The sequence below is a fragment of the Oryctolagus cuniculus genome, chromosome 5 (assembly GCF_964237555.1).
Source record: "Oryctolagus cuniculus chromosome 5, mOryCun1.1, whole genome shotgun sequence".
Lineage (NCBI taxonomy): Eukaryota > Metazoa > Chordata > Mammalia > Lagomorpha > Leporidae > Oryctolagus > Oryctolagus cuniculus.
In genome coordinates this window covers 7,270,955-7,298,762 of record NC_091436.1, presented here as the reverse complement: position 1 = coordinate 7,298,762, position 27,808 = coordinate 7,270,955, and the positions used below count along the sequence as shown (strand labels likewise).

Genomic DNA, 27,808 nt, shown 5'->3' with positions numbered 1-27,808 from the left:
GAGAGGAGGGTCTGAGAGCATCGGGCCTGGTTCTCCGCACCCGCGGCCTTGGACAGGCTCTGCTCCAGGCGGGGCTCTGGGTTCTGCTGAAGACCCCGGCGGGGGTGTGCTGCTGTTCTCCTGGAGGTGCGCACGGTCTCTGGCTTTTCTCTCTTGATAACAATGACTTCTTAACATTCAGACTTTTTATTTTATCCACTTGTGGTTGTTCCACATTTTTACACATGCATCCATGATGGCTTCATTTGGCGTCCTTTGCTTTGGTGGGGGCAGGTGTTTTGCACAGTGGTTATGATTCCCGCACCCCCTATTTTTGTAAAATGGAAATAACTAAATTTGAAAGCCCTGCCTTTATTTTGAGGAATATTTTTTACTAGATGCAGAATTCTAATATGGTAATTTTCTGTCCATACTTGAAAGGTATTATCCCATTGTTTCTAGCCTCCATTTAAAACATTCTTACTTATTCATTTTCACTGATTTGAAAGGTAGAGCAAAGGTGAGAGCGAGAGAGCTCTCTTCCCGTTGCTGGTTCATTTCCCAAATGCCCACCACAGACAGGACTGCCCCGGCTGGGGCCAGGAGACAGAAACTCCATTTGGGTCTCCCGCACGGGCGGCAGGGACTCAAGTACTTGAACCATCGCCTGCTGCCTTCCAGGACATGCACTAGCAGGAAGCTGGCCTCGGAAGCACAGCTGTGACTTGAACTCAGGCATCTGGATCTGGGATGTGATTGGCTGGAGCGGCATCTTAACCGCTGGGCTGAGAGCCCGCCCCCTGCCTCATGGATGGGGAAGTCGGTCCTCCTTCTCATCACCCTTCCTCTCCATCTCTTGTGGGATTTTCCCTTAGTTCTTAACTAAACCCTTATCTCGGGTTTTCAATGCTTTGTTTATTTCTTTGTTTCACTCATGCTTGGTACTCACTGTACTTTTTGTAGCTTTCCTTTGATTATTTAAATCAATTTGCAAAAAATTTCCATCATTATCTCCTCAAGTATTTTTTCTTTCCCGTTTTCTCTTTTCCTTTTGGACTCTAATTATATGCATGTTGGACTTTTTGATGTTCCACATGTCTTGGAAACTGTTATATTTTTATTCCTTTTTTTTCACTTTATGTTTGTTTTTCGTGGCTTCATTGAGGTATAATTAACAAATAAAAACTTATGAATTCAAGGCACACAATATGACTTGATATAATGATACACTGTGTGATGATAACTACCATCAAGGTAATCAATACACCTGTCACCACATAGATGCAGATGTGTGTATGGGGAGGACAGTTAAGATCTACTGTTAGCAAATTTCAAGTAAACAACACCATGTTATTAGTTATAGCCACCAGGCTGAGCCTTAGATCCCACGTGTCTGTGTCTGAATAGTTTGTACTGACCTCTCTTCAAGACTGTGGACCTGTCCCTCTGCTGTTAACTGACTGGCTCATCTAGTCAATTTCTGATAATGTTTTCTCTTAGAAGGGGCTTTTTACGTTCAGTCACCTTGGTCATTTAAGTTTCTTTTTTAAATTTTATTTATTTATATGACAGGTAGAGTTACAGACAGTGAGAGAGAGAGACAGAGAGAAAGATCTGCCTTCTGTTGGTTCACTCCCCAAATGGCTGCTATGGCCAGAGCTGTGCCGATCTGAAGCCAGGAGCCAGGTGCTTCTCCTGGTCTCCCATATGGGTGCAGGGCCCAAGCACTTGGGCCATCCTCCACTGCCCTCCTGGGCCACAGCAGAGAGCTGGACTGGAAGAGGAGCAACTGGTACTAGAACCCAACGCCCATATGGGATGCTGGCGCCGCAGGTGGAAGATTAACCTAGTGAGCCACGGTGCCGGCCCAAGTTTCTTTTTGACCTCAGCTGTCTGATGGGTTTAAAAAATCCTGGAAAATGTGTAAGCTGTTTGGCGTCTCCTTTTTGTTATGGTAGGAATCTAGAAAATATTTTCTCATTCAGTTTATTAGCTCCTATCTCTGCACGCATCCACTCTTACCTGTGTAGGCTGAAGCTTAAACAATTCTGCTTACCCGACAAACTCAGACACTGTAGGTACTAGAATTTGCAGTTTTCATGTTAAAAATTAAGCCAGTGCATCCTTGAGACTTGCCATTTTTCCTGATGAGGGCCTAACTTTAAGGAAATATGCAGTCACGTTCCTAGAGCCGACATCGACACACAAACAAGCCCAAGGATAGCCTTTCTGACAAGTGATTGATGGATTTATTTTAGCGCTATCAAGTACAGCACAAAAACAAGAGGGCTCTCAGGGACCCTCGGCAAGCAGATGGCTCTCAGGCTCATGGACAATCTTCTTCCTTTCCACGACTCTCAAAAAAAGTTGGGCAATGCTGGGTATTTGTCTTTGATTCTGGTGGCAGAAAGGAAGCATTATTTTTAGGGTAAAAGAATGAAATCTAGTTCAGGGACACAGACCTGGAGTTCCTAGGTAGATTAGAGACCTCATTTATAAGCCAACTGTCTCCTGTAATGCATTCTAAATCCCCAAAACTATGCTTGTTGTCTCTGATTTCATTTTTCTTTTCTTTGTTGCCTGTGGATGAAGCAGCCTCTCTCATTACTGCTCATCAGTGTCCTGCTGCTGAGGGCACCGTGTGTGCTGATGAGTCGTTATCTCTTCACTGCACTGGAGAAAGCAGCCCTTCCGTGCATCCGTGCCCTTCAGTCTTTTTTTTTTTTTTTTTTTTTTTTTTTTTTTTTTTTGACAGGCAGAGTGGACAGTGAGAGAGAGAGACAGAGAGAAAGGTCTTCCTTTGCCGTTGGTTCACCCTCCAATGGCCACCAAGGCCGGCGCACCGTGCTGATCCGATGGCAGGAGCCAGGTGCTTCTCCTGGTCTCCCATGGGGTGCAGGGCCCAAGCACTTGGGCCATCCTCCACCGCACTCCCTGGCCACAGCAGAGAGCTGGCCTGGAAGAGGAGCAACCGGGACAGAATCCAGCACCCTGACCGGGACTAGAACCCGGTATGCCGGCGCTGCAAGGCGGAGGATTAGCCTAGTGAGCCGCGGCGCCGGCCGCCCTTCAGTCTTAACTGTTAGCATTTGTTCTTTCATCAATAAATGTCATGAGGATGGACTGTGTGCCCGGCACCGTGTAAGACATTTGATGTGGCCACAGTTTCAGCTCCTGAAGAGCATATGAATGATGAACTTCTGATGAGTTCAGGTCAAAACCCATTTCCCAGGTTCTGGGTGAGCCAGGCATATAATGCACAGGGGCCAGTAAGGCAGGCTTCTCTCCTTCAGCTTCCAGGGAGGACTGAGGGGCAATCGGAGTGCAGTGCTTTGAAGTTCTGCCGTGAGACGCGTGGAGATTGCGTGGGAATGCAGATGAGCTGTGCTGAGGCCAGCCTGGGGGTAGGGAAGATGCTTGGTGAGCCTCAAAGGATGTGTAGGGGCCACGAGGAGTGCAGCGCCTCGTGGGCTCGCTCCTCTCCTTCCTCGCTGTCGCAACACCAACCGTGTGCCCAGATTGCTTTTTGCAGCCTACCTTGCATCAGGGCTGCCCGGTGAACTGAGAGCAGAGGTTTCTGCTGGGGGTCCCAGGGAGCTACGCGCTCAGAAAGGAGGGGCAAGAGTTCCTGGTGACCACAGAGGTCTCTGGGTGGCCCCTCAGTTTCATACTTTCAGTCCTCTTCTGTGTGAGGAGGAATAAACCCTACTCCGTCTCACTCTCCAATATAATGCTGATTATTAAACTGGTGGACTAGGCGGGGTGTAGAAGGAAAAGAGAAGGTAGTGGGCCTGGGAGGGGCGGTGTGGGGGGGTTCTGGGTGGCCCACAGCATGGAGCCGTGACCGCACCTGCCACCCCTTGGCATGCCTTGGGAGCTGGAGACGGGAGGCGAGTGAGGTCAGAGTGGGGGTGGGGCAGCTCCTCGCACTGGGCTAAGGAACGTGGGTTCCTTCTGCAGGGTGGGGAGGGGATGTCGAGATGTTTCACCTAAGAAAATCCATCCAGGAGAAGTAGAGAGAGTGGATTTAGAAGACTTAGTGTCCTTGTTGTAGACCGTCACACAGCAATCAGAAGCAGGGCCACGCACATATGAGCAGCCAGGTGGCAGGCTAAAGACACCACTTAGAAGCAGCTTAAAAACAGACAAAACTAACTGATGGCAATGGAAGTCAGAACAGTGATTACTTCTAGCTGGGAGGACACGGCAGAGGGCCTCTGGGAAGCTGTTTGCTCTGTTAGGACCTGCAGTAAGCTCCGTGGTTATACAGCGATGCCCTTGTGGGCAGCAGGTGGGGGAAGAGAGGGGCATTCGCTACCAGTACTTGAGCGTGTCCACTCCCCATTGATGCATCCGTGTACCTGTGTCTCCCCTGTAATACCTGCAGGAAGTAGGGGGACGGTAGTTTCCAGAATAAACACAAGGAGGTGCAATCACGCTCCCTCCCGAAAAAAAGAGTTGGGGGAATTTTCAGACTGAGAAGTTAAAAGAAAGAAATTTGTTATCATTTGGTCCAAAAAGAGCAACTGGGACAGAGTGTCCTGCCTCCTTGCTACACTCACTCCTCACTTACTGGCATGTGCTGGTTGACGGGTCTAGGAAAGGACACAGAACCCCAGCCATTCTCTACGGAGATCTGCCCGATGACAGCCCTGAGTCTGGAGCGCTTGTCTTTCAGGAGGAGCGGCGTGTAAACGGAGGCGGTCACTGTGGTTGGAGTTGATGTCCCCGTTCTCCCCTCCACGCCCACGCAGCACCCAGCTGTCTGTGGCTGCTGCAGCTGACAGGGGCGCCCAGCCTCAGGGTGCTCAGGTGCGTATTCCTTCCAAGAACAGAAAGTGCACACACCGTGCTCACCGACATCCACCTGCGTGGCTACAGGTCAAGGCCCTCGCACTGCTGTCCATCGAGACATCACTCGAGGGCAGCCCAGTCCTTACACGAATCTGTAAGCTCACAGGAGCTCCCAAGGGGGCGAGTAGTGGTTCCTGATGTATTTGCTAATGGCTGTCTGGCAAAAGTGCCATGTGGCACACTGTGGCAGACCCCGGAGCCTGTGACTGTGACACCATAGAAGGCAACTGGAACCTTGAGATGGGGAGAATCTCCTAGATTCACCAGGTGGGTCCCAGGAGATCCAGAGGGGCAGAGAGGAGATCCAGAGGGGCAGAGGGCAAGGGCACCGCTGGTTTTGCAGACGGTCCCAAGTCAGGGACGCCAGGCAGCCGGAAGAAGGAGGGAAAGGATCCTCCACAGAGCCTCCAGAGGGGGCACAGCCCCATGCTGCTTTGCTTTCTGGACTCCAGACCCACAGAACTGTAAGGCAACACATCTGTGCCCTGTGCAGCCATGGAAACCAACACGCATGCTATCAAGCTGTGAGAGGTGGAGCAGCACCCAGCTGCACAGCAGGAGTGGTGGCAGCAGCGACTGCTCTGACAACCAGCCCAAGCTGATGACCAGCTTACGGGGCTGCATCGCTCTCCCTCCGTTTGCCACACAGTCCTTCGAGGCAGACACTCCTTAACAGCTGAGGCAAGCGACCCACAGAGAAGTGAATTTGCTCAAAGCCACAAAGCTAGGCTGCGCGCTCCAGTCAGGCCCCAGGCAGTCTGAGGCTCTGACACTAAAGTAGCCGTGCAGGGTCTACACCCGTAACTTCACGATTGGTCCGTACTTAGTGACATCACTACTGCAGACGTCACAGACTCAGTGGGTCTTACTGCCTGTTGTCACTCTCTGTGTCTGTGTCTTTATGCCTGTCTGTCTCTTCAATAGCTCCCTGCAGCCATCCTCACCCTCCTGCTGTAACGGGAACTGGTGGTCGCATAGCAACTCTGGAGGGCTGACTGCAGTGCAGCCCCTGAGCCTGAAGGCTGGCCCAGGAGCTCTGTATGTAGGGCAGGTGGCGTGCAGGCTGGGTGTCCACGTGTGTGCAAGGAGCCTTCTAGAACCTCCCCGGCAGGGTGGAGCTAGAGGAGAAGAGATTGGGGCTGGGGGTGGGATGATGGGCAATACTCCCAGCTCATTAAGTTCTGGTAAAGAATTCTGCGGGGTTGGGGGGTGCAGCAAGGTCAGATAATTCTAAACTAGAATCTGGCTGACTGGGTCCTGAGGAAGGTGTACTCCTCCAGCTAGGAGGAGAGGGCAGATTCTGTCCAATAGCTTGCCAGCTTCACTTGGAATGTGCAATATTGAAATGTGGGCCATGTGAATCTACACTTGTCCTCCTGCCCCAGATTTCACAAATGTTATGAATGAAATTTGGGGCCAGCATTGTGGTGCAGTGGGTTAAGCCACTCACTGCCTGTGATGCCAGAATCCTTATGGGTGCTGGCTCATGTCCTGGCTGCTGCACTTATGAGTCAGCTCCCTGCTACTGTGCCTAGGAAAGCAGTGGAAGATGGCCCGAGTCCTTAGGTCCCTGCACCCATGTGGGAGTCCCAGATGAAGCTCCAGGCTCTTGGCTTCAGCCTGGCCCAGCACTGGCTACTGTAGCCATTTGGGGAGTGATTCAGGGGATAGAACCTTCCCCGCCCTGAGTCTGTAACTCTCCCTTTCAAATAAATAAATATTTCTTTTAAAAAAGAATGAGTTTCTACATTCCCTTTTCAACAGATGGAGACACAAAGAAAGACCAGGAGTTAAACAGAGAAAGAAATAGAACACTGCCCCTTTAAAAAGTCTTGCAAGAAATGCAGCCAAACATGAGCAGAAAGGGCAATATCTGGGTTTTGGGGGCTATGGGACTTTGTTTTCTTCTATTCGCAGATACTCATTTAAACAAGCAGCTCTATAACGAGAAGTACACTGATGAATTCAAGCCACAGACAGGTGGTGCCAGTGTGATGTCAGCACTAGATGCATCACTATGAGGATACAAGACTGAAACAAGTCCTCGGTGCACAAGAAAGAAAAAAATGAAGAAACCAGGATTGGGAATAAGGAAGGCATCCTTATTAAGCATTTTTATTACCAATTTATAGAACGATGAGTGAATGTCTATGTGATCTTGAACTGGGGTGTGTATTGGAGACAGAATCCAGATTCAGTATGCATGTCACAGCGGTCTGAAATGACGGGCTGCTCTGACAAGGGTCCTAGAGAGAACCTTTACAGAACAGTCTACACCCCAGTACAGGAATCTGCATTGTAGCTACACTGGCTGCGGGAGCCATGCTGAAACAGCAGCATGTAACTGGATGACGTGGCTCCAAAGAATGAAACCAGTCTTGCGGAACACAAAAGAGTACAAAAGGAGGAATGGTTTTCCTTTGCTGGATAGTGGAAGACCTCCCCCCGACTCTATCTAATTTTAACATCAACTCTGGAGCCATAAGAAAATGCTGAAGCCCAGGGTGGGTGTCTGGTGCAGTGGCCAAGAAGCCACCTGGGACGCCTCCATTCCACACTGGAGTGCCTTGCTTTGAATCCTGGCGTTGCCTCCTCTTCCGGCTGTCTGATGCAGGTCTTGGTTATAGTACTTGGGTCCCTGACAACCATGTGGAAGGCCTGGGTTGAGTTCCTGGCTCCTGGCTTTCATCTGGCTAAGCCTTGGTTGTAGTGGACATGTGTGCAGTAAACTGACGGAATGGCTCTGTGTCTCTCTCTGCCCTTCAAGTAAGTGAAGGTGAATAATGAACTAAAAATACTGAAGCCTGTGGATAAGAAGTTCCCCCTTTATATGAGAGGCATTTACAACGCCTACTCTAATATGTCTAGCAGGTTGAGAAGGATGGAAGCCTGCTTAGACAGGGTGTTTGGTGAAGTTCACGATGCTCTTCAGCTATCTGTACGTGCTATGAAGACCACGTCCCTTGCCGTGGGACTGAGGTGGCTGAGCACTCTGAGACAACACAGGGAGGTTGATTCTGTAGACAGAAGACAACTGTAAGAACCAGAATTGTTTCCAGACAGAACGGACACCTTCCGAAGAGAACGGATTTCAACTTCACATGGTGCTGTGGTTTAAGGAAGGGCAATGAATGGCACCTGCACTTCCATCTGACTTAGGAAGGAAGGAGTGGTCAAGTGATTTTTGTCAAATTCATAGATTCCTATGAACAAACAAACAAAAACAAAACTGAACACAAAGCATCACCCTGGTGGGAAGGGGGGAAGGACAGTCTCTTTAATGAATGGTGCTGGGAAAACTATCCAGATCCAGATTCAAAACTTATCCCAGACACAAAAATCAACTCAGAATGGATTAAAGACATAGACACTGCACTTGAAATTGTGAAACCCTTAGAATAAAGTCTAGGGGGACAGCCCCTTGACAGTGCATTGATTATGAACCAAAAGTTCAGAAAACATGGCCGGCGCCGTGGCTCACTAGGCTAATCCTCCACCTTGCGGCGCCGGCACACCGGGTTCTAGTCCCGGTTGGGGCGCCGGATTCTGTCCCGGTTGCCCCTCTTCCAGGCCAGCTCTCTGCTATGGCCAGGGAGTGCAGTGGAGGATGGCCCAGGTGCTTGGGCCCTGCACCCCATGGGAGACCAGGAAAAGCACCTGGATCCTGGCTCCTGCCATTGGATCAGCGCGGTGCGCTGGCTGCAGCGGCGGCCATTGGAGGGTGAACCAACGGCAAAGGAAGACCTTTCTCTCTCTGTCTCTCTCTCACTGTCCACTCTGCCTGTCAAAAAAAAAAAAAAAAAAAAAGTTCAGAAAACAAAGCAAAGTAAGCAAATAGGATTCCATGCAACTAAAAGACTTCTGTGCAGCAAGCAATCAGGAAAATGGAAAGGCAGCCTACAGATGGAGAGAAAATATTTGCAAATCGTGTATCTGCCGAGGGATTAATATCCAAGCTATCCCGGGAATGTACACAACTCTGTAGCAGAGAAACAACCTGATTACACAAATGGACAAAGGACCTGAATAGACATCTCTCCAAAGAAGACATAAAAATGGCCAAGAGGTATATGGCAAAGTGCTCAGCATTACTAATCATTAGGGAAATGCAAATAAAAGCCATGAGAAATAAGAACCACAATTATTAAAAAAAAATTAGACAACAATAAGTGTTGGCAAGGATGTGAAGAAAGGAGAATCCTTGCTCTTTTCTGATGAGAATGCAGATGGGTGCAGACACTGTGAACAGTGTGGAGGCTCCTCCAAAATTTGAAAATGTGACCTAAGGGTCCCTCTGCGGGGCGTACACCCATGGAGGGGTCCCTCTGGGGGTACACTCCCATGGAGGTGAAGCCAGCCCCTAGCAGAGACATTTGCACTCCCATGTTTGCTGTAGTGCTATTCACCATAGACAAGTGTGGGGGCAACCGCAGATTCATGGAATGGACAACAACATGGTGTCACAGGTATGCAAGGGAATGTTATCCAGCCTTGAAAAGGGGGATCCTGCCACTTGCAACAACATGGATATTCCCGGAGGATATTATGCCAAAGACAAACACTGAACATACGTGTAATTAAAAAATTGGATATAGAGAAACAGAGATAAAAATGGTAATCACTGGGGATAATTGGAGGTAGGGGAACAATGTTGAGATAGCGGTCAAAGGGCACAAAGTTGCAGACGGGGTGAATAAGACCCACGGACTGAAATCCAAAGTACAAGGGGACTGTAGCTGTAATACTGTGTGATGGAAATGTGCTGACAGAACGTATTCTAGGTGTTCTTACCCGCCCCGCCCCAGACAGTGAGTGAGTGACGGAGGGAGAGAAAGAGTGATCACGTGAGATGAGGGATGTGCTGCTTTGCTGGGCTGTACTAACCATTTCTATCTATCTACATACATATCACATCACGTGGCATGCATTAGATATACCGAGTAAAATTGAGTAAATAAATAAATAGGGAGGAGGGACACGTCCATATACGGCATACTGATGTTGGAGGACACAGCCCATGGCTGTAAACTAGTGGGTTTTCCAGCACTGAACTGCAGTGAAAAAGCTATCCACCTAAGCTTCAAGCAAAGCACCTGCTCCCAAGCAAAAATGGGAGTGAAGCACCATGAGTTTCCCTTTTCCAGACCTGCTAGTGAGCCAGCCCACCCTCCCACCACGGTAGAAGGGATGTTGATGATGGTTCTGCTACTTACTCGGACCGTGTGTTAGAGCAGTCATAGGACGAATGAATTAACCACTCCATGGAGTGCCCAGCACAGGACTTGGTGCAGAGCAAACTCTTTTTTTTTGCTAAAGTTTATTTTTGAAAAAGATTTATTTATTTGAAAGGCAGAACTACAGAGAGACAGATCTTCCATCCACTGGTTCACTCCCCAGATGGCTGCAATGGTGGGGACAGGGCTGGGCCAAACTCAGGAGTCAGAAGCTTCATCTGGGTCTCCCTTGTGGGCGTAGGGGCCCAGGCACTTGGGCCATCTTCCACTGCTTTCCCACACTCATTAGCAGGGAGCATGATTTGAAGTGGAGCAGCTGAGACTCGAATCAGTGCCCATAGAGGATGCTGGTGACATAGGCAGTAGCTTAACCTGCTATGCAACAATGCTGGCCCTAGAGTTGAATTTGGTCACTTGATATTTGGTAGTTTGCTAGGTGTTGTCATTGTCCACTCATGACGAATATTTCTCTGTGTGGGGCAACCCATGCTCACCTGTGTGCATTGTGTGTGTGTGTGTGCATGCACATTTTCTTGTATTTTAAATAAATTTTATTTGGGGCTGGCATTGTGGCACAGCAGGTTAAGCCTCTACTTGCAATGCCAGTATCCCATATGGGCGCTGGTTCGAGTCCCCACTGCTCCACTTCTGATCTAGCTCGCTGCTATTGCACCTGAGAAAGTAGCTGTTGATATCCAAGTCCTTGGGTCCCTGCACCCATGTAGGAGATCTGAAAGCAGCTCTTGGCTCCTGGCTTTGGCCTGGCCCAGCCCTGGGCTGTTGTGGCCATTTTGAGAGTGAACCAGTGGATGGAAGATCTCTCTCTCTCTCTCTCTCTCTCTCTCTCTGTGTGTGTGTGTGTCCTCCTCTCTCTATAACTCTGCCTTTAAAACAAATAAAAATAAATGACTTTGTACTTTATTTGTGTCAGCATGTTTGTCCTTGTGCATGGCAAGAACCTGGAGTAAGAAAAAAATTGATACCCTCTCACGCACATCAAAAGGAACCCAAGACACAACAAGGTTAAGGATTCTCCCCTAGGAGAGGGGCATTTGCATGGAGAAAGTAATCTGATTCCATAGAGAAGCTGCTTGGGAAAAGGTTAGCTGTGTGTGGTCTTTGATGCCCCCAAGGCCTTGCTTGTGGGGTTCCTACTTGCAACTGTAACTGCAATATGTTTTAAAAGAGAACTTGGCTACAATGTAGAATTCAAACACTTAAGTTCTTAATATTTATACGTTTGCATTTCATGTTCGGAAAACTTTGAAAACTTCAGATGTTACAGACACCCCTCCTGGTGATAGTGGTGACGCAAAAGGACATTAACAATGGCTGCTGGGAAAAGAGCCAGGGCAATGGGGAGGCAGAGGAACCAGCGATTGGCTTCGTCGACAGTTCTGTCTGTCGCACAGCAACCAAGTCTCCAGGAAGACTGGAGACGGGCTGGCGTTAGTGTGGACTTTATGCATCCCAGCCCTAATGAGAACGGACCATGCTGACCATGCAACGATGCCTGGTCAGCACCTCCGTCACCTGGACAGAAGTTAGCAGGCCTGAGAAGGAGGCAGGGGCTGGGGGAGCCGGGCAGAGGAGCTGGGACTGCGCCAGCAGGGGGCTTGCTGCAGACCCAGGAAGGCTGCGGTTCTAACGAGGTAGGGAGGCAGGCAGGGAAGTGAGCATTATGTCTGTTAATTAACTTGGATGATGCTGGATAGCGAGGCGTCCCGAGGAAAAGCCGAGAGCACTTAACTCACCAGTGTGGTTAATTATTAGGGAACATTGCTCTCGTGTAATTTCCTACCCAGCATTTTCAAAAGTTACTTTGCTTTAACAGTGTTAAGAGCATTTAACTGCCGCTTTGTGTAGGCTATCAGGGGCTCGCAGTGGTGATGAGAATAACTGTTGGGAATTGCACTTAGTACAAGGTTAATGAATAAAGGTTATTAAGATGGCCTTCCTTAATTCAGCGCCAACACAGTAGAACAAAACTAACTTCATTTGGGAGCGGTCATAGAAACTGTAAAAGGATAATCTGCTTTGGTATTTTCAATCAAGATCCTTTTTAAAAAAGATTGTTTACTTTTCTGGTTGACAAATGGGAAACTATTAAAGTTAGGAAGATTACACAGGCCTGTCATAGTATTAGAACGCATAACCATCGCTAACACCATGTTGATGGATGAGGCAAAAGCATCTCCCCCCTGCCGCCCCTCCCCCGGGTATAAACTGCAGGGAGAGGGGTGCTTTGCACTGGGATCTGCCCACTGCATGGATGTCAAGGAGGAAGAGGGTGACCAGTCCCCACAGCCAGAATGGACGACAGCAAAAGGGGCCTCACATCCACAGAAGCAAATGTAAACACACGAGTGCACCTGAGCCGTGTCACAGCCAACTGATTTGACAAGAGTAAACGCGGCATGTCCCACGTCAGGTGTTCTGAGGACAATGGCGACAGCATCCACAGACAGGTGAAGGCTGTCTTTTCCATGACTCGGGGCATGGTTGATTTGCTCATAAACAGGATGACAATATGACTGTTTTACTGAGCAATCCCAAGAGTGAAAGGGAGCACACGAGTAGTAGCAGTTACTCCAAACAGGCATCAACCAGCTTGCCTTGGGCAAGCCAAGTGCTGTGGTCTGACCGTTTCTTACTCCACAGTTCCATAATTACTTGTCACTTACACATAGACATCATGCCTCTCTTTACAGTTTGATTCCTACCGGAATGTAAAATTAACATGTGGTAGCTAAAAAAATATGTACCTTCTTTTTACCATTATTATAGCTACACACATTATAATACATACTTTGCAGAATAGTTTCCAAAGAATATTTCACTTAGCTCTCAAAATAGTTGCTAATCAGCCTTCCCCCCAAAATTCTGAATGATTTATCAGATAAGCAAATGAATAAACTTTATGTAGGTAGATCAATGCAGTGATATGGATATAAGCATTTAGAATGATATAAATAAGCACTTAGAATGACCTTCAAAAATTAGCAACATGACTGCAGTTTTATTCATATATTCTTTTTTTTTTTTATTTTTTGACAGGCAGAGTGGACAGTGAGAGAGAGAGACAGAGAGAAAGGTCTTCCTTTGCCGTTGGTTCATCCTCCAACGGCCACCAAGGCCGGCGCACCGTGCTGATCCGATGGCAGGAGCCAGGTACTTCTCCTGGTCTCCCATGGGGTACAGGGCCCAAGGACTTGGGCCATCCTCCACTGCACTCCCTGGCCACAGCAGAGAGCTGGCCTGGAAGAGGGGAAACCGGGACAGAATCTGGTGCCCCGACTGGGACTAGAACCCGGTGTGCTGGCGCAGCAAGGCGGAGGATTAGCCTAGTGAGCTGCGGCGCCGGCCCTATTCATATATTCTAAGAACCAGATAAAGAAAAAGCTTTCTGCAAAGAATTCTTATAATTTTGCCTATAATAGCAAGAAACTTTTAAATTTCATCTATAAGTAGTTCACTAAGCAAGTTATAATAAATTTATAACATGGAACCCTATAGCACAATGGAAACAATTTAGACCTAGAATGCAACAATTTGAGTGAAAAGGGAAAAGTAGAAATACGTTTGCTTCCGTATGCACAGGGTATTTCGGCAGTAACAACTGCTGGGACCTCTAGAACCTGAAACTAGAGGTTGGGAGCTGTAACCAGGCTTGAAGATAGAGTAACAAATCCTCACCGAAGCAGGGCCTTCAAAGCATTTCCAGACACGGTCGTGTTATGAAAGACCTAGGCATGCGCACACAATTGTTTTTGCGCCAAAACAAACTCATGCTTGCTTGTTAAAACAGGTCTGAACAGGATCTCGTCTGAAGCACTCAAGGATGTGACATCAGACTGACGAGAGCAGCCGTGAGAGCAACATGGACGCTACAGAGAGGAAGAGCAAACAGCACATCCACGGTGAAGCTCGGATGGAAGCGGATGCCTCACAGACAGCGGGTGGGGCCGCGTGCCCAAGATGCCAGCAGTTTAAACAATGGATGACTCGTTTTAAGAAGGGAAAAGACAAAGCTGACAATGAAGCCCACATTAGCAGTCCATCTACATCCATTTGTGGGAAAAAGGTTAATCTGTGTCTTTTTAAAAATATTTGTTTCCTTGAAAGGCAGAGAGAAAGGAGGATGAGGAGAGGGAAGAAGAAGGAAGACAGAAGGAGAGGAGAGGGAGGAGAGGGAGGAGAGGGAGGAGAGAGAGAGAGAGAGAGAGAGAGAGAGAGAGAGGGAGAGACATGGCAAGCAAGCTGGAGATAGTCTGGGCCAGGCTGAAGCCAGGAGCCAGGAGCTCCATCCTGGTCTCCCAGATGGGTGACATGGATCCAAGCACTTGAGCCATCATTCTTTGCTTTCCCAGGTCCATTGGCAGGAAGCTGGGTCACAAGCAGAGAAGCCAGGACTCAGACCAGCACTCCTCTATTGCAGCCTTCACCCCAAGTAGCAGCTTAACCGGCCACACCGTGTTATGGCCCCATTTGTTTGTATCTTCTTCTTCTTTTTTTTTTTTTTAAAGATCTATTTATTTATTTTAAAGGCAGAGGGGAAGAGAAGGAGAGAGGGATCTTTCATCTGCTAGCTCGATCCCCAAGTGGCCGCAATGACCAGTCTCCCATGTGGGTGCAGGGGCCCAAGCACACTTGGGCTGTCCTCTGCTGTCTTCCCAGGCCATCAGCAGGAAGCTGGATTGGAAGTGGAGCAGCCGGGACAAGAACCGGTGCCTGTATGGGATGCTGGTGCTGCAGGCTACGGCTTTCCCCCCACACTGCAGTGCTGGCCCCCATCTGTTTGCGTCTTAGATGAGGGGACACCACCCCAGACATCTTGGTTGACTCCACATATACAATTGTGACTGGAAAATGAAGCTTTCCACCCAATGGTGCCAAAATGGTCGTGCCCAGATCAGCTACAGACAAGAGCAGGGCTTTCAATGGAAATTTTATTCAAGTGCAATTGAGATCCTGAAGTGTTTCTTAAAGAAACAGACCAGGAGGTGAAACATTGCTTTGTCAGTGCAATCCTGAAGACAAAGCACAAACAAAGCAATGGCTACCTGGAAGGGAAAGTGTTCTGGTCGCTTTTGAGTGGTCAGGCTCTTTGCCTGCTGGCTTTCTGTAGGCCAAGGGACAGCCAGATCTGCTTATTAGGAGAGTGTTTTGAGACAGCTGGACGAAGCTTCAGCAGAAAAACACCCAGGAGTGCTCCGCAACAGAGGACCTGTCTCACAACGGTGCTTCTGTTCTGCCTCTCAGCAAACAAGGGCACCTGTGCCAGAGTTCTCACGATAAATTGTTAGGCATTCAGCTTCGTGTCCTGACTCGTTGACTTCGTGTTTGACTTGTTCTGCCTTTTTTGTTGTGTCCTGATCTTAAAAAAAGTCTTTAAAGGGCCCTCAGTCAACAATATAGGAAAGACTACCTTTATGTGGTTAAATTCCCAGGACCCTCCATTCTTAGGGGTGGACTACATGCTTGCATTATTGCTTGCAGAGGTGTTTTGAACTTGATGGAGCTTATGCTGAGAAATGAGGTTTGTATTTTTCACTTTTATCTCTAAATTACATTTCTGACAAGTATTCTCATCTACCATGGGGCTATGTATTACAACAATGGCATTTAAAAATGATTTTATTTAGCACACTCATGATGATATCATTTAATAAAACACTATGTGTAAGTTAATCTGCTTACTACTAAAAATTTGAAAACTATCAAGTGTGAGTATGCATTGTAAAACACCTAGAGACAACACAGTAATGACTGGGAGTGGGGTTCATACTTTCTTTGGCATTTCCTGTTAACTCCGTACTTGCTGATTTTGTCCAGATGTGCTGTTCTGATACCTTTATATTTTACAGTCAGACAGCAAGCAGCCCAGACACTTGGATCTTGAGGCAGTGCCATGCAGGAATCCCCAGGGCCAGTTGCAGGATCTCAGTCCGGCTTGGAAGGATTTGATCCTGATGCTGTAGCATCATCGTTCTCAGCACAGGCCCTGTCCCCTGGGAAGCTGACACTCAAGAGAATTACACACTTGTTGGAAAATAAGAAAATTCAGGACTTCTTTTTAAAGGTAAATGATTTCACTCTTGGGCAATGGGGTTGGGTTCTGTCTTTGGAAGAATTTGAAATCTCACAATTTTCTCCTCTAAAGGGTGGGCTGCATTTTGCGACAGCGTTGGGTCTGCTCTCTAATCACTGTCACTCCGGCTCTCTGCTTGTCTGGTACTGGGTGGAAATGCATTCCCTAGGCCCTCGGAAGGCAGGCCAGATGCTAGGATGTGCTTGGACACCGAACTGGGAGCACAGGGGCCCGGTGTCCCTCCCAGGTGAAAGTGCTCAGGGCCAGTGCACAGCGTTTATGAAGCCCAGGAAGAGTGAGTCTCCTCCAGTCTGGATCCCTGGGCCACAGGGCTTCCTTCTGCCTGGTGCTGGCTATGAGCACAGGCGAGAGACAAACCTCTGTGTTACAAAGTGCAGAGACTTTTGGAGCAATGTTTTAGTATCAGTGCAGTGCTTCCTAGCTTATCCTGACACACAGTTTGGGGATCCCAGGGTGAAATAAAAATACACAGTCCCCTATTCTACAGCTATGCAGCATTTCAAGGTGGTGACAGAATGCCTAACCCGGAGGGGACCCTTGGAGCACAGGTTCCTCCGTGACTATACAGGTCACATGCTCATGACCCTGACCAGTTCTTCCCAGTTCACCACCACAACGATCCTAGAAAATGCATCTTCAATCCTTATTTCACGTATGAGAAAATTTCTAACTTAAACACTTGGCTTAAAGTCAGAGTTAGGAGCAGGTATTTGGTTCAGTGGTTAAGGTCCCACTTGGGATGCCTGCATCCCTCATTGGAGTGCATGGTTTGAGTCTAGCTCTGCTCTTTATGACCCAGTGAACTGCTGATCCACACCCTGAGAGGCAATGGGTGTTGGCTCAAGTACTCGGGTTCCTGCCACCCTCGTGGGAGACAGGGATGAGTTCTGGGTTTCTGGGTTCAGTGTGGCTCATCCTTGGGTGCTGCGGGTGTTTGGGGAGTGAACCAGTTTTGATTGCTGTCTCTCTGCCTTTGCAAAAAAGGGAAAATAATAAAACTAAAAAAAAAAATTAAAGTCTCAGAGTTAGCAAATGGCAGAAGCCAGCATTTGATCACACTGGAATTATTCCCATTGCTATCACGAGTCTTTTGTAGATTCACGGTTCTGGGTTTAGGGCACCAGGAGCCAAGCACAGGAAGCACGAGACTCAGAAAACTGAATCCATTCCAGAAAATCATCCGACTGCAACTCTCAGGGAAGGTAAGAGTTAACATCTCACCCAGTACACACCAGCTGGACAGTTTATTTTGCTAGGAAGTATAATTAGTAATATCAATCCTTATCTGAAATACCTGGCTCAGCACCTGCTGAAAAGTATCAATAAAGAAATGCAGGCACGGCTTTTAATGTCGTTGCCATAACTCATTAGTGTCAGAGAAACCATTTTCATAGCAATGAGGCTGACCCCGCCCCGGAGTGGGAACCGGAAACCCAAGCTGATGCTGCAGCGTTCTCCATGGTAACCAGGCAGGGAAAGGAGCCATCCAGAACAACTCCGCGGGGAGTTCTGAGGGGAGGAGCCAGACATCTGCTCCCAGCAGCCCTGAGCACACGCATGTTGGTGCTGCCCCTGAAGGCGACGCTTCACGGAGTGTGGGTGGGTTCAAGTCCAGCAGGGTTTTGAATTAAATATGCAATGTAATGTATTGAAATAGTTTGTAGATATTCCCTAACATGTCTAAAATCTATTATGACCAAGGGCTCATCCAGTGAAAACCAGGTGGTTTTCCTTTGACATTTCAGCCTGTCCCCTCCCAACCCTCCCACCCCCAGCAATTCCCTACCCCCTGGGGCAGAAGGCTCAGGGCAGGCGATGAAGAGGACACTGGGCTCCAGAAGAGCAGAGGGAGAGAATCCGGTAATGACAGAGGCAGCTGGCGTTTAATCCGGGGGTTCACAGTGAGCTCAGTGTGTTCTGAGCTCTGGTCCCGCCCTTTACCGGTCATGCCTTGGAAATCACTGGCGAGTTAGCACAAAACCTGTGTCATTTCCTTCTCTTCCCATAAAAACTCAGCGTGGGACATTTTTCAAAGGAAGACAAGACAGAAGAAAGGAAGGGAATAAGGGAGGGAGGGAATCAAAGGAACAATACATACTAGGGGTCTTCAAAGGGTTCATCAAAAATGTGTATTATGAGAAAACTATGCATGGATTTCATTTTTTTGGGTCAAAAATAAGTACACCATTTAATTCCATTTCCTATGAGCTTTTTGAAGTGCCATCTTCTATTCATTTTGGGGGTGGCAGGTTAAGTGCAGTAACACCATTAACTTACCGATGACGGGTTCAGGAGTCGCTTCAAAGGGAAAAGGAGGTAAAACCATACTCCACAGGGTTAAGGAGCAAGGGGCTCACTTAAATTGCTAAGGTCAACTTGCAGAAAAACAGTTAACCTTGTTAAAACTCTCCACAGCGAACACCTGCTAGGACTGTAGGAAGGGAGACTTCAGGCATTTTGAGCTCAAATCTCCACTAACCCAACAAACTAAGGGAGGCCATTTTCTTGACAATCTATGTAGGAAGAGGCATGGAGCTGAGGGAGCCTCCTGCGCACGCCCACAAGCAATGTTCCTTCTTTGGCCAACCCATTAGTTCCTGTGCCTGAGCCCCACCCGGCTCCCTTCCCAACTAAGGTCCCTCGCAAAGGCTGTTGGAGCAGTCAGATTGGAGTGTCCCTTTGTCGCTTGCTTGGCTTCCTCGTAGTAATAATACATTTTTCTCCTCAAAAGACCCTGGCTTTAGGGTCAAGTTACTCAACTGGATTTCACATCTGATGATCAATTTAAGGTTTTATGGCTCAAACACTCATATTTTACAACTGTGCAACTACCTAGTTCCTAGTTACTTACTAAGCACTTAAAGATATTTGTATTGTGTTAGCATTTATGAGGATCAAAATAATCTTGTCCCTTAAGGAGTTGTTTTTCTTTTTAAATAAAAAATTGATCCTGTCCCTACTCTAGATCAAGAAAAACCATTGTTCCCTATATGAATGTGAATAGATACAGCACATGAAATAATAAGGTTGAGTGTTTTAGGGGAGAACACTAGCCATCATGAGCTAGCTAGTTTGAGAAATGGCTTTTAAAGACCAACATTCTATCTTCTTGAATGTTTTAGAGAAGCCTTGGTATAGAGTCCAGCTTCATACTGAAAGGACAGGGGAGCACGGAGAATGCTTTCTGTGGTGCGGTTAATTCCCAGCAAGTTTATCTGATTTTCAGAGTACTCAGCTTTGCTGGCTTGGCTGTCTTTGACCAGAAGGCCAACCTGTGGCTAATGACCCCAATCCTGACATTATTTCTAGGTCTTCTTTCATTTTTAGCCAAAGGTTAATTGAGTTTTTCCAAGGGTTTCCCGGAGGACTTCCACAACTTTTTGGTATCAGAACAAAAGGCCATCTTATAATAGATGTCTAATATGGCTTCTACAAGCACTCTTCAGTATTTTAGCTGAGATTTCCAGTAACTGTGTGGTGTAGTTTACATGGTACAGTGTTTGAGAACTTCCATGGGTGCTCTTGGCATCTTTACCGAATGTAATCATGGAGTCAGCCACTTGAGAACCATTCCTTCTCCCTCAGCTTCCTTCTAAGTTTGCAAGTGAATCTGGTTTTGTGAAGGAAGCCTGGAGACAACACTCCAGACTCTTCAGCAACTTCTCTCTCTGTCCAGAAATTTGTAACAATACGGTGTACATGATAAAATACAACACCCTTTCATGATGAAAACTCTAAGCAAACTGGGTATGGAAGAAACATTCCTCAATACAATCAAAGCAATTTATGAAAAACCCACAGCCAACATCCTATTGAATGGGGAAAAGTTTGAAGCATTTCCACTGAGATCTGGTCCAGACAGGGATGACCACTCTCACCACTGCTATTCAATATAGTTCTGGAAGTCTTAGCCAGAGCCATCAGGCAAGAAAAAGAAATTAAAGGGATACAAATTGGGAAGGAAGAACTCAAAATATCCCTCTTTGCAGATGTTATGATTCTTTATTTAGGTGATCCAAAGAACTCTACTAAGAGACTATTGGAACTCATAGAAGAGTTTGGCAAAGTAGCAGGATATAAAATCAATGCACAAAAATCAATAGCCTTTGTATACACAGACAATGCCATGGCTGAAGAAGAACTTCTAAGATAAATCCCATTCACAATATCTACAAAAACAATCAAATACCTTGGAATAAACTTAACCAAGGATGTTAAAGATCTCTACGATGAAAATTACAAAACCTTAAAGAAATAAATAGAAGAGGATACCAAAAAATGGCAAAATCTTCCATGTTCATGGATTAGAAGAATCAATATCATCAAAATGTCCATTCTCCCAAAAGCAATTTATAGATTCAATGCAATACCAATCAAAAACCGAAGACATTCTTCTCAGATCTGGAAAAAATGATGCTGAAATTCATATGGAGACACAGGAAACCTTGAATAGCTAAAGCAATCTTGTACAACAAAAACAAAGCTGGAGGCATCACAATACCAGATTTCAGGACATACTACAGGGCAGTTGTTATCAAAACAGCATGGTACTGGTACGTAAACAGATGGATAGACCAATGGAACAGAATTGAAACACCAGAAATTAATCCAAACATCTACAGTCAACTTATATTTGATCAAGGATCCAAAACCAATCCCTGGAGTAAGGACAGTCTATTCAATAAATGGTGCTGGGAAAATTGGATTTCCATGTGCAGAATCATGAAGCAAGACCCCTACCTTTCACCTTACACAAAAATTCACTCAACATGGATTAAATACTTAAATCTACGACCTGATACCATCAAACTATTAGAGAACATTGGAGAAACCCTGCAAGATATAGGTGCCGGCAAAGACTTCTTGGAAAAGACCCCAAAAGCACAGGCACTCAAAGCCAAAATTAACCTTTGGGATTGCATCAAATTGAGAAGTTTCTGTATTTCAAAAGAAACAGTCAGGAGAGTGAAGAGGCAACTGACAGAATGGAAAAAATATTTGCAAACTATGCAACAGATAAAGGGTTGATAACCAGAATCTACAAAGAAATCAAAAAACTCTACAACATCAAAACAAACAACCCACTTAAGAGATGGGCCAAGGACCTCAATAGACATTTTTCAGAAGAGGAAATCCAAATGGCCAACAGATACATGAAAAAATGTTCAAGATCACTAGTGATCAGGGAGATGCAAGTCAAAACCACAATGAGGTTTCACCTCACCCTGGTTAGAATGGCTCACATTCAGAAATCTACCAACAATAAATGCTGGCGAGGATGTGGGGAAAAAGGGACACTAACCCACTGTTGGTGGGAATGCAAACTGGTTAAGCCACTATGGAAGTCAGTCTGGAGATTCCTCAGAAACCTGAATATAACCCTACCATTCAACCCAGCCATCCCACTCCTTGGAATTTACCCAAAGGAAATGAAATTGGCAAACAAAAAAGCTGTCTGCACCTTAATGTTTATTACAGCTCAATTCACAATAGGTAAACCTGGAACCAACCCAAATGCCCATCAACAGTAGACTGGATAAAGAAATTATGGGACATGTATTCTATAGAGTACTATACAGCAGTTAAAAACAATGAAATCCGGTCATTTGCAACAAGATGGAGGAATCTGGAAAACATCATGCAGAGTGAATGAAGCCAGTCCCAAAGGGACAAATATCATATGTTCTCCCTGATCGGTAACAACTAACTGAGCACCAAAGGGGAAACCTGTTGAAATGAAATGGACACTATGAGAAACAGTGACTTGATCAGCCCTTGTCCTGACTGTTGATGTACAATGTAATACTTTATCCATTTTAGTATTTTTTTGTTCTAGTGCTATTGGTTGAACTCTATGATTAACACACAATTATTCTTAGGTGTTTAAATTTTAACTGAAAAGTGATCCCTGTTAAATATAAGAGTGGGAATAAGAGAGGGAAGAGATGTATAATTTGGGACATGCCCAATCGGACTTGCCCCAAATGGTGGAGTTAGAATCGTCCAGGGGATTCCATACAATCCCATCAAGGTGGCATGTACCAATGCCATCTCACTAGTCCAAGTGATCAACTTCACTTCACAATTGATCACACTCATAGGTCTAAGAGTCAAAGGGATCACACAAACAAGATTAGTGTCTGCTAATACTAACTGATAGAATCAAAAAGGGAGAGAATGATCCATCATGGGAAGTGGGATACACAGCAGACTCATAGAATGGCAGATGTTCTAAACAGCACTCTGGCCTCAGAATCAGCCCTTAAGGCATTCAGATCTGGCTGAAGAGCCCATGAGAGTATTTTAGGCATGGAAAGCCAAGACACTCTGGCAAAAAAAAAAAAAAAAAAAAAAAAAAACCTAAATGAAAGATCTCTGTGAGTGAGATCCCAATGGAAAGAACAGGGTCATCAAAGAAGGAGGTACCTTTCTCTGAAGGGAGGAGAGAACTTCCACTTTGACTATGACCCTGTCGGAATAAGATCAAAGTCGGTGAACTCAAAAGGCTTCCATAGCCTTGGCAACTCATGACAAGAGCCTAGGGAGATTACTGATGCCATAAACAAGAGTGTCAAATTGTTAAGTCAACAATAGGAGTCACTGTGTACTTACTTCTCATGTGGGATCTGTCCTTAATGTGTTGTCCAATGTGAAATAATGCTATAACTAGTAGTGAAACAGTATTTTACACTTTGTGTTTCTGTGTGGGTGCAAACTGATGAAATCTTTACTTAATATATACTAAATCGATCTTCTGTATATAAAGATAATTGAAAATGAATCTTGATGTGAATAGAAGGGGAGAGGGAGTGGGAGATGGGAGGGGTGCGAGTGGGAGGGAAATTATGGGGGAGGGAAGCCATTGTAATCCATAAACTGTACTTTGGAAATTTACATTTACTAAATAAAAGTTAAAAAAAAATACGGTTTACAAAAAACGAACAAAAAACCTCACCACATCGTGTTAATGAGACCAACCCAGAGATTCCGAAGTTACTTGCTATAGAGGTACCTATTTTCATACCCACATATCAATTGCTTTGTATTTAAGATCAACTTTAAAGCACTCGTCAATAGTTATGTAAATGTTTAGGAGAGCTCTGCCCCTCACCGCATGCCTGAGAAAGATTGAGTGTGACTGAAAGATTTGTCCTCCATGGAGCTAATTATCGCCAGGGATCTTATCTCAGCATCTCGTCAGCCCCTGTCTACAAGGTTAGGGAAGGAGTAATAGCGAACAGAATATGACTTGTATTCACTTTCAGCATAGAATCCACGGAACTTCCGTGGAATTCACTCAGCTGCTTCCAGCTACCGCTCTCTCCTCATCTCCACATTCACGTCCCCCACCCTACTGTGCACAGCACACTAGGAGCTCACATGGCCCATTACCCATCGTGACCTCCTCACTCTCCTGGGCCACGTGAGTGACATAGTAAGATCTTGATTTTAGCATCAAGAAACCTTCCGAGTTCAGCACATGCCATTTTCCAAATGCCTATACTTGGCTTTGACACCACAGTCTTTTAGGGAAGCTGAGAGCAGGGGAAGCCGCCAGGTGGGCGAGCAAGGCTGGGGAAAGCCTCTGTCGCTATCTGGGTCATCATTACCAGAAAGAACTAAGGTGCACGGAGCACACCACACCTCGAGTGGTGTCCCTGATGGGACTTCCTCTAAGTTTTGCAATGACCTTGGTCCTGGAAGGTAAGTAAGGGGATTCTTATCTTCCGGAGCTGAGACAACTTGCCCAGAGCAAGCTCTGGGAACAGAGTCAGCACTAAACACAGGGAGACCCGACTCAAGGCTCCCCAACCCCGGCACTAAGTGACCGTTGCTGCCCATCCTGTGCACTGTGGCCTGTCCAGCAGCGTCCCTGACCTTTAGCCAGTAGATGCCAGCCATGGTCCCCAGTGGTGACAGCCAAAGTTGTCTCCAAACATCACCAAATGTCGCCTCGGGTGACAAAAGTGCCCACAGCCGAAAAACAGTACCCTCAGTTAAAGATCTCTGCCCCAAACCACTTGGCTCTGCCACAGCCCAGCTTCCTTGGCCTGGACACTTGGCACTGGTCCACCTCCTCGAGGGGACGTGAGGTCACACACAAGTGGGAAAGGTACTGGCCCGTGTGACAACTTTGACATGCATATTGTCATGCGCTAGCTTCACGAATAAATTGGCGCAGGCTAGAATGACATTTTCAATAGATCAACATTTAGGCTATAGCAAGTCTATTAATATTTTGGGGAATTTTTTATGTATCAAGACAGTCATTCAAATGGCTACATGCCTTAGGTGCTTTCCTGAAATAAATTGCATTTAATATTGTCGGCTAGGAGTAGAAGGCAGAGGGTACCTTTTATTTCCTAGTTATACCAGTGGGTGGTGAGTGATTAAAAAAAAAACACTGCAGGTTTGCATCCGCTAATTTTGTAATTTCCCCATTGACTGCTTCTTTAAAATAAAACCTGTGCCCCGTTTCCTGTTTGTTAATTCATGTTTGCTCTTGCCCGCCTTCTAATACATGCTAATGAAACAGGGCAACATAGCAGGTGCACAGAACGGACAACATGAACACCCGGGCCCAGCTGGTGTTGGAACTGGATTGCCCTAAACAGTCCTAGCTGGATTGTAAGCGAGGGTGATTTGTATGGTCCTAAGTAGAGTCTGTTTCTTCAAAGTCCTTGGGCTGGTTGCCTTTCTCCCCAGGACACCTGTGTTGTAGATGGCACTCTGATTTGAATGACGGTGTCCTCCCCGACCCTGTGAAACTGGTGGTGAAGCTTAGTCTGTGTTGCAAGAGGATTAAGAGGTGTTGGCCTTCGGGAGCAGCTTTGCAACAGGGGCACAGGAAGGGGCTGGGTTGGTTTTGAACCCAATGCTAGAAAGAGCCTGGACTGGTGAATGAAGCTTTAGGGTGCTTCTGGTGAGGGCTCGGGAGAGGAGGAGCACTGAGGAGCAGCCGCAGCCTCAGGGGTTCTCCCAGCACCTGTGAACAACGGTGTCCCCTCCCAAATTCATCCTGAAACTGAATCCACAGCGTAACAACATGAAGAGATGTGGTTCTGGGGAGGCGATTCAGGGGGATGGGGTCAGCCGCATAAAAGGGTGGAGGGAAGTGATGTCTGGCTGCTCTGTCCCTTCCGTCAAGTGGACGTGGCGCTCGGCCCCTCTGGAGGAGCCAGCAGCAGGCACCATCCTGGCAGCAGACAGCGGCCCTCACCAGACCCCAGTAGGGTTAGTGGCTTTGATCTCGGATTTCCTGGCATCTAGAACATGGCATCCAGGAAGTACATCCCTGTTGTGTGGAAACTACCGTCTTGAGCAAGAGACCGAGACCCGTGATGAGTATAAATCCGAGAAGGGTTCAGACTCCGGGCGAATGCGTTGAAGTCAACGCTTTGGATGTTGGACAGATTCACTTGAGAAGATGAAGGAAAGCCGAGAGACATATCCCAAGAAAAAGCAAACATTCTGCACCGAACTGGAATGATCTGGAGACTTGGAACATGTGTAACAGCTTATAAAATAGTGCTTCGTGTTGATATTTCATGGATTTTACTTTTAAAATACGGAAAAATTGGGTTAAAAATAGAGGCACTATTAGCCTACTGAGAATTTTAAACTTATAAACATATACATCTTACACTATAAAATTCTATTTGATTTTTAGATTGTGAGAGACCTGGAGGGACCTTAAAGACCAACTAGAAGATCTATTTACTTTGTTGCCAACCAAATATTCCCCAGAAACTCAATTTTCATAAAACAGATAAACCACTTCCTTAAATTTTTATAGCCAGAGTTTGTCTTTAGTAAGAAGACAATCCTGAAGCTCAGTGGCCAGGAGGATGTATGTTAGCGCCTGGACAATGGCTTAGTTAAGGAGTCTCCCCAAGAAGGAGGTAAGCTGAAGAGGCCCCGGGTGGGGTTGGGAGAGGGGGTCACCGGCCCGGGTCACCCCCAGCAGGGCAAGTGTCAGAATGCGGTCCTCTGCCTCTTAAATTCCTGCCCTTTTTGGCTCACACCATCTCTGTTATTAAATTAGTTAATTTATCAGAGCAAAAAGCAAAACCTGAGGGATGCTATTAGCAATTTACTATTCCTGGCTCTTTTGGGAATCCATTAATTGCCCTTTTATAAATGCTGCTCATTATGATTAAGACTTTGATTAAATATGGAAGTCTGGAATTTATATAATATTACAGACATTAAAATGAACTTAGAGCACCAGAGTACTGCACATTATGCATTCAAGCCTTGCAACACAAGACCCACTTGTAATCAATGCTGGAGCTTTCAAGAACGCGCCCTGTGCCTCTGTGACCTGCTTTCCCCTCAAGAAGCTTCTAATTACGGAGAGCTCAGAGAGGGTGCTTCAAGTTCATGGAAACTGGAATTAAAGCATAAGTTTACTTTGGTGCAAAATATTTTTTGAAGTCCATGCATAGCTGTTTCGGAATATGCATTTTCCATGAAGTTCTGAATTGCCTTCGTATTTGAAACAATAACCATCGGTGCACTAACGGGACAGGGCGCCTGCTTTCCCATTTTCCCCTCGGTCCTCCTCATGTTGGCCGTCTTTCCCACCACGGGCAGTGTCTCTAGGATCTCCTTTATCCACATAATCATAGTGCTCCTATTCCTACCACGTATAATTAACTTACTCCAAAGCGTCTTGGAGGACTGGATGGCTGCTACATCTCAAGCCATCTCGCAGGAGCAACACAAACCTGCTCTTCTTCAATCAATCGGATCCCCAGTATAGATCCTCACTCAAATCTTCACCCCTTGTCTATGCCCTGTATCAACAGGAAGTAGCCAGAAAGAAATTGGTGCCACAGCTCCTTATCTATACTCAGTCAGGATTTATGGAACAAAAGACAGATAAAAATCAGAGTGTATTCCTTGGCCCTCAATCTCAATTCTGTCTCACCCCCTATTGTCTTTACACCCCACCCCTGAATTCTTCCCCAGGTTCACCCACTGCCCGATTGAAAGACCAGTATGGAGGAATTCACCTCTGCCTCCTGCCTCCTACCTGCACCCGCCACCCCCAGCCCTCCTAAGATACAAAACAGCTCAGCCTGCTGGGGCCTGGGCCTCCTGCCGCGTGTTCCATCAACGTGCAGGCTGGCAGTTGGTCACCTCTGCGGATCTGTTTCCTCTGTTTAAATCTGGTCTGGCTGTAAATTCGCACCCTGCCTCCTCTCTGTCCCGCGCCTCTTTCCCTTACATTCTGGTGCCCTGTGTGAGGGGGCACCAATCTGCACCCTTTTCCTTACACACTGTCTGTTCAGCTGGGCACCACCCCCTCGTGATAAAGGAGGAGGCCACACTGGGGAGGGTGTGATTCTCTCCTTGGGTGGACCACATTCACCTTTGCTCTCTACATAAATTCTACTCCCATTCTCGCACTCTATCTGTGGCTCTGTGTGATTAATCCTCAGGCTGACACAGGAACTCAGTAAGTCCAGCTGGGGACCCCCAACCCCACAACGAGACTTTTGAAAAAGGAGCTCAAAAAATCAAACCCAGCCATGGCAGACTGCTTTCTAGCAGTTAATATATGGGATCCCTCCCAACCTCCCTCCCTTTTTTAATGGAACTTAATGTTACTGATACTTTTATA

General features: G+C 46.6%; 1 protein-coding gene and 1 long non-coding RNA gene across 9 annotated transcripts in view; both read right to left on the bottom strand.

The window, feature by feature from the left end:
- PRKN (parkin RBR E3 ubiquitin protein ligase) overlaps positions 1 to 27,808 on the bottom strand; it is a 1,400,595-nt gene that overhangs the window by 103,339 nt on the left and 1,269,448 nt on the right. The gene's annotated exons all lie outside the window — the stretch shown is intronic.
- Positions 471 to 27,771, bottom strand: LOC138849555 (uncharacterized). Its single transcript, XR_011388434.1, has 2 exons — positions 4,553 to 27,771; positions 471 to 2,376 (listed from the first exon to the last, which is right to left on the bottom strand). It is a non-coding gene; the product is annotated as an uncharacterized lncRNA (long non-coding RNA).